This window comes from Misgurnus anguillicaudatus, chromosome 21 (assembly GCF_027580225.2).
Source record: "Misgurnus anguillicaudatus chromosome 21, ASM2758022v2, whole genome shotgun sequence".
Lineage (NCBI taxonomy): Eukaryota > Metazoa > Chordata > Actinopteri > Cypriniformes > Cobitidae > Misgurnus > Misgurnus anguillicaudatus.
In genome coordinates, this window is record NC_073357.2 from 12,284,821 (window position 1) to 12,292,785 (window position 7,965).

At 37.9% G+C, this 7,965-nt stretch overlaps 1 long non-coding RNA gene across 1 annotated transcript; it reads left to right on the forward strand.

Annotated features, from left to right (window-relative positions):
* Positions 1-1,560: 1,560 nt before the first annotated feature.
* On the forward strand, positions 1,561-6,409 carry LOC141353260 (uncharacterized). The gene is made up of 2 exons (XR_012360273.1): positions 1,561-2,087; positions 6,092-6,409. It is a non-coding gene; the product is annotated as an uncharacterized lncRNA (long non-coding RNA).
* Positions 6,410-7,965: the final 1,556 nt, after the last annotated feature.

Sequence of the window (7,965 nt, forward strand, 5' to 3'; positions counted from 1 at the left end):
GCATGGGTTTGATCTGGGAACACATATATGGGTCCTGCATAGAATTTTTTTGGGCCAAGTGGTCATTGGTTTGATCTGGGAACACATATATGGGTCCTGCATGAAATTTGTATGGGCCGGGTGGGCATGGGTTTGATCTGGGAACACATATATGGATCGTGCATAGAATTTTTATGGGCCAAGTTGCCATTGGTTTGAACTGGGAACACATATATGGGTCCTGCATGACATTTTTATGGGCCGGGGGGCATGGGTTTGATCTGGGAACACATATATGGGTCGTGCATAGAATTTTTATGGGCCAAGTGGCCATTGGTTGGAACTGGGAACACATATATGTGTCCTGCATAGCATATTTATGGTCCAAGTGGGCATGGTTTTGAACTGGGAACACATATAGGGGTCTTGAATGGTACATTTATGGGCCGAGTGGGCATGGGTTGAACTGGGAATGCATATATGGGTCCTGCATGGTTTATTTATGGGCCAAGTGGTCATGTGTTTGAAGTGAGAACACATATATGGGTCCTGCATAGCATATTTTATGGTCCAAGTGGGCATTTTTAATTTCACCCTAGGGTCCTTTGCACCATGACCTCGAGCCAACCCCCCCTCCATCAGAAGCTTTTTTCATCTGGGTCGAACATTCGGGGAGTTGGCGTGGAGTAGCGTTGTCGGCTGGGTAGCTTAGTGCAGGAGTTAGTGGACCCATGTTTGTATCTCGTGGGTTTCCCCACTAGTGATGCCCTAAATGATACCAAACTTCTAGTAAAAAAAGTTATGTGTAACTGGTATAAAAATTACTTTGACTAGATTTTTGTTTTGAGTTTTTTTTTTTTGAGTTTTCCATTTATTTATATATTTTTGTACTAAAGTTTTTATTTTCTAAAATTATTATTTTTTTATTAATGTTATACTTTCCATATGTTTGTATTCATGCTGAAGTAATGAACTTCACGAAATTTCGTTTGAATCATTTTTGTTTAAATATCTAAAATGTAGAGGAACTTTTCTTTGAGTACCTGTTTGTCGAGGGAGTGTCATTAGCGGGGAACATCCGGGGTTTCTCATCGTGCGTTTTGCGTTGGCCTCAGTTTCACTGCATGAGGTTGCGGTCCTCTCTATAAACAACACTGGTATGTTGATTGTTTTTTTGCCTGAATGTGTATATTTATCATTGGATAAATGTAATTAAAATTGTGTCAACATTCAATAGTATTAGCTGCAACAAGGATGTACTGTTTAATGTGATTTTGTGTAAGTAGTCAGTATAATTGTGGCGCTAACTAATTAGCATTGTGTGCTAATACTATAGTGTGTCAGAGTGAGAGGAGCTGCTACCCCGTTTTGACCTGATAATTTTTCCTTATCAACAGGTATGCTATATGTTTTGTTTGTTTTATAAAGTAAAGGATGATAGTTAATGAGTGTTTTATGTTAAGTGTTATAAAAGGTAAGACTGGTATTTAATGTTTTATTTGGTAAACCATTTTATTTGTGCTGAGTGTGATGCACATTGTGTAGCTTGCATATGACTGTGCAAATATACTAAGCACAATCTCTAGTTCTGTATGCAATGTATACATACACTGAGTTTAAGTATGTTTTGTAATCGTTTTGTTCATTCAGAGTATGATGCAGTATTTGAATATAGTTTTAATGTGTATTCACATGTGTTTGGGGTATAAAATGGTGCATATATATGATGAAAGTGTAAAAATGTTAAGATGCAATGCAATATACTACATTTTTAATAGTATTTTAAAGCACATTGTTTAAAATGAGCAGGGGAAATCCATATGCTATAGCTAAAGTTCTTTCTTTATTCCCATTTTATTTTTTTATTGTTGATTTGAGTTTCACTGCATGAGGTTGGTGGACGCATGCACATGCGGTCCTCCCTATAAACAACACTGTGTGTCAGAGTGGGAGGAGCTGCTACCCCGTTTTGACCTGATAATTTCTCCTTATCAACAGATTAAAATACCAGATCTCATCATAAAGTGGTCGTGTGGTCTTTGTGGGTGAGGGTATCCGTTCCAGACATGTTACATTATGCACTCATAAAACGATGGATTGGAAAGTTTGTAAGTACACCAGATGTTTATAAACACTTGCCTGCTCTCTTCTGCTAGCTTCTGCTGTTGCTACCTGCAGTTAGACCAGCGCTTATGGCCGTCTACAAATTACTTCACCGAAAATAGATACAACAAAAATATGTTTTAATTTAATGATTAAATAAGATAATGTCTCCAAACTTACCTCAATTATTACTTGTCTCCTGCTAGTTGAATGAATGAATGTGTTTATTTTTAACATACTTAATCAGGGACAATGCACAGGGAACATTAATCTAAAAAAAAAAGAAGAGATGTCATGTGCCAGGTTATAGCAAAGAAATGCTAATTTCCACCTGCAGTCCCTAGACAGATGTTACATTTACATAAGGTCATAAAATATATACAGTATTATACATGAAAGCATTATTTCACTCATATCATTAAAAACATTCTTCATGTCATGATTTACAGAAATTATAAAAACAAAAACATTTATTCACACTCACATCATAAAAACACTCTACTTGGATCCAACCCTCACTCACTCATAGTCTACCTTATTCTTATCACAATCATTCAGTGCTTACAAATTTGCTTTGTTAATAGCCACTGTTTGGTCAGGCGTGTAAAAGTACTATAGTTTGTACATAAAATAATTTCATTTGGAAGAGTGTTCCAAAGACTTACTGCTTTATAAAAGAACGAATGTTGACCATAAGTGGTTCTGCATCTTGGAACACTGCACTCTCCTCTGGCTGTCGATCGTGTGACTCTATTAAGTCTATCTGAATTTAATGTGACAAATTTTCTCAGAGGAGGAGCAGCGATGTTATGGATAATTTTATATAGAACAGAAATTTGGTTATATTTAATCAGGTTTTCAAAACTCAAAATGTTGTATTTACTTAGTACTTTACAATGATGGTACTGACGAGGCTTTTTATCATGAATTTTTATTGCCCTTTTATATAATGATTCTAATAGTTTTAACGATGTTTTACATGCCTGAGACCAACTGGACATACAATATAGAAGATGCGGAACAATCATGGCATTAAAATAAATATTCGAAGCCTCAGTTGTTAATGAGTTTCTAATATGTTTATAATTCATCAAATTAAATTTCAGTTTATTGCCAAGTTTTTTTATATGACTTTTAAAACCTAAATTTGTTAGACCTAAGTGTTAGACCTAAATATTTTGTTTCCTTTACATTTTTAATTATTTGCCCATTTACTTGAATTTTTTGAGTTAGATGTAACTTACGTTTATTTGAGAAAAACATTGAGACCGTTTTTTCTACATTTAAGGTTAGACAAGACGTCTGCAACCATTCTACAACTTTTTGCATCTCTTTTGATAATTTGTCAGCAACCTCCAGCTCATTTTCCCCAAAAGTGAAGATCACAGTATCATCAGCATACATGATTATATCAACGTCCGAACACACTTTAGGGAGATCATTTATATAGATGCTAAAGAGCAAGGGTCCCAAAATAGACCACTGCGGCACTCCCATCGAGGTGGCTCTAAACGCGGATTTGATGTTATTTACTTGTACACACTGATGTCTGTCACTCAAATAAGATCTTATCCAGTTTTGGGTGTGTTCAGAGAGACAGTGATTCAGTTTACTATGGAGTATCTGGTGATTAACAGTATCAAAAGCTTTGCGCAGATCAAGGAAGACCGCTCCCACCACTCTTCCTTGATCCACATATGCCCTGATTGTTTCCAAGAGATAGCAACATGCAAAGTCTGTAGAATATTTACGTCTGAAGCCGAATTGCATTGGATTTAAAAGAGCTTGTGATTCAAAATGGGTGGTAAGTTGCTCCGCCACCGTCTTCTCCAGTACTTTTGACACAACTGGGAGAATACTTATTGGACGGTAATTGTTCATGTCTTGTTTATGTCCAGATTTAAATATAGGAGTAACTATTGCAGATTTTAAGGCTGCTGGAAAAATACCCTCACTAATCGATTGATTGATCATTTTTGTCAACGGGTCCGAGAGGATCTCTTTATGTTGTTTCAGAAAAGAAGTATCAAGTCCATAAATATCTTTAGCTTTGCTATTGTTTAACACCGTGATTATACTACACCACTTAGTTAAATAAAAAATATTTTTGTTGCATCAGAAGCCGGCAGGCAAGTGTTATTCATGTAGACTTTTGGTGTACTTACAAACTTTCCAATCCATCGATTTATAAGTGCATAACCTATTTGTACTACTGTAGAAGTTTGGTATCATTTCGGGCATTATTAGTGGGGAAACTTACGAGATACAAATGTGGGTCTATTGTGCCTAGGGTTGCCACCCATGTCTGATAAAAAACCTGGACATATCGATGACCCGGCCAATTGGTTTGCTCACAAGCCACCCCCCCATAGCATAATATTTCTATAGGCCTATGCAATTATTGGCAACACTTTACAATTCTCTTTTTTTTCAATTCTTATTTGTTAACTAACCGTGAGCAGTACATTTGTTACTGTATTTGTTAATCTTGGATAACGTTAGTAAATAAAAATACAGCTGTTCATGGTTTATTCATGTTAGTTCACAGTGCATTAACTAATGTTAACAAGATTTAAATAAATGTATTATTAACATTAACAAAGATAAAAAATTGCTTTATGCTATAAGTGCAGTTTATTATTAGTTCATGTGTTAACTAATGAACGTTATTGTAAAGTGTTACCCAATTATTTGTTCATTATGTTAAAATATGTAAATCAGGTTTACAATTTATTAAAGCTGCTTATACTATTTATGTAAACTGTTTTTATTTATATTCCATTGCAACTTTAAACAGGTCTAAATAGCAACTAGCAAATATGCACATGAAATTAAACTTGTTGAACTCACCTCAACATGTATTTTACAATCATTTAACCCGCCATGGGAAAAGCTGAAGTCACTGTTACAAACTCTACACCATGCAAGATTTTAACTCTTTTAAGACAGGGATACACTTTCGTGTAGTCTGGTGTAAAATGTGTCTTATATTTTCGCTTTTGGGGCACTCTCCCTCTGCCATGGCGCTCCTGTTTCTAGATACACTGATTAGTTTCATTCGGGAGAAGAGATAAAAGCCCGCCCACACTGACAATTGATTGGTTGATGTCCTGAAACAGGCCAATCAGGATGCTCTCTGTCTTACATGCGCTAAATGAGGCAAACACACACACAGACGCAAGGTCTCCGTCTCTGCCGTGCGCGCGATAAATTTCATATTCATAGCTTTTCGAAAAACGGGACATTCAGTGTCCCGGGAGAGTTGATAAATTTCCCGGGACAGGTTATTAAAAAGAAGGACAATCCCGGTAAAACCGGGACAGGTGGCAACCCTAATTGTGCCCATGCACTAAGCTATTTAGCTGATAACGCTACTTAACGCTAACTCTCCCAATGTTCAACCCAGGTGAAAAAAAGCTTCTGGGGGGTGTTTGGCTCGAGGTCATGGTGCAAAGGACCCTAGGGTGAAATTACTCCAAACCATCACTTTAATGTATTTTTTTGGAGAGATGTTTTTTTTCAGAGATTTTTAAAAATATATTTTGGATTTGTTTACCAGTATGTTGTGACATTTAAATTGTTTTTAAAGATCATTTTTGTTGTTCAATTTAACAATATATTTCTTGCAGTTCAAAGCGTCAAGTGTCTTGCATTTATCTTGGAATTATATTCATTCTTCGTTTTTCTTAGATTGTTTCCTTAAACCAGTGGTTCCCAACTCCAGTCCTCAGGGCCCCCCTCCCAGAATCTTTTAGATGTCTCCATATATAAAACACCTGATTGAGTTCATCAGCTTGTTAGTGTGTTAATTAAGGAACCGTTTCAAACATTCTGGAAGGAGCCTAATGAGTGGAATCAGGTGTTTTATATAAGGAGACATCTAAAAGATTCTGGGAGGGGGGCCCTGAGGACTGGAGTTGGGAACCACTGCTTAAACCATTTTGTCACAGTTTATAAATGCATTGTTTCCTGCTTGTTTCTCATGGCTGTGTGTATTTGTGTTTGTCAGTGGGCGTTACCAGCATTATCTCCAGAGCAGCTGTGTCCAATCATCGCGCCAGCTGCAGCCTATCTACTCACCTATTTATACTCACCCATTCTCATATTCCCTGTCAGATTGTTGTTTGAAGTCTCGTGCTTTGTGGTGTGTTGTTCCTGTCAGCGTGTACCTGCTTTCGTGTCTCTTGTTACTGTTGGATATTATGTGGATCTCACCGTCCGGACTCCAACTTCATCCTCTTCACTTAGCTGATCATCTTGGTCCCTGTGTCACCAGCCTAGCTCCAGAACTCTGTTAAATCCCTTTTCAATAAAACACTTCACTCGCTTTTGCTTCCTGTTTTCAGTTATGACACATTTGGAATGGTTGGGCTTAGATAGGCCTTGCATGAATTGCCCAGTTAGGACCCACATAAGGTTGAATCCTGGTGCAAGCCCACTTAAAAACCCTTTAGGCAGGTGGAGCCTGCCTAAAGGGGTCTGACATGAATTACCCAGTTAGGACCCACATAAGACTCTTACAGGTCCCACTTAAAACCCATCTGGGCATCCATGGCTGGATCCCGGGTGCAAGCCCATTTTAAACGCCCTTTAAGCAGGTGGGGCCCCAATGGGTCTGGCATGAATTGCCCAGTTAGGACCCATGCAGTATCCTTACAGGTCCCACTTTTAGTACGTCTGGGCTTCCACGACTTGCCCCAATGTGGATCCCGGGTGCAAGCCCACTTTAAACCCCTTTGGACAGGTGGGGCCCCAATGGGTCTGGGATGAATTGCCCAGTTAGGACCCACATAAGACTCTTACAGAGCCCATTTAAAGCCCATCTGGGTAGCCATGGTTGGATCCCAGGTGCAAGCCCACTTTCAAACCCATTTGGGTAGGTGGGCCCTAAATGGGTTTGACATGAATTGCCCAGTTAAGACCCATGCAGTACCCTTACAGGTCCCACTTTTAGTACATCTGGGCTTCCACAGCTTACCCCAATGTGGATCCCGGGTGCAAGCCCATAATGGGGCCCACATTTGCCACCCATGAAGCCCTCATCTGGGCCCCACATGTCATTGCTTGCAGGGTATAGGTCTCTAAGTATGGTCCTGTGAAGCTCTTGTGCCATCATTATCACGGCAGGAAAACTGGAATTAAAAAAAAATGAATAAAAATGACCCTAAAGTGTGTATATACAGTACAAATAGTTGACATGAGTTTTTTATAACACTACAATGACATTTTATGCAACCAATAACAGCAAATATATTTATTTATGCTTGTAACCAGTAAGTAGCACAAAGTTTAAGCTGTTTAATACCTCTGCTGTATGCTGTGAAAGCTGTGAAGTAGCTATAGGTCTCTTAGTATGGTCCTGTGAAGCTCTTGTGCCATCATTATCATGGCAGGAAAACTGGAATTTAAAAAAAAAATGACCCTAAATTGTGTATATACATTACAAATAGTTGACATGAGCTTTTTAAAACACTACAATGACATTTTATGCAAATATATTTATTTATGCTTGTAACCAGTAAGTAAAGAACAAATTTAAGATTGTTAAAAATGTGTTAAAAGGGAGTTTGGGAACTTACAGCAAAGCACAAATGACAACAAGTTCAATTGAGATAGCAAGATAGCATAAAGGTAAAGGTAATCTTTTACATTATAGCGATGACGCTGGTAGTGACGATTCTCTTAAAAAAATTCAGTGATCTTATGTGTTTTCACTTCACGGTTTGGTATCAGCTCAGGTAGCTTGGAACTCCGACCGAGGTGGTACTAAAAAAAAAAAGTATCTGGTACACAAGACAAAAAGACAAAAAGAGTCAAACCTTTCTCCAAGGCTAGTCACTTGGTCCATAATCATAGGTTATTTCCTCTCCAGGAATAATATCT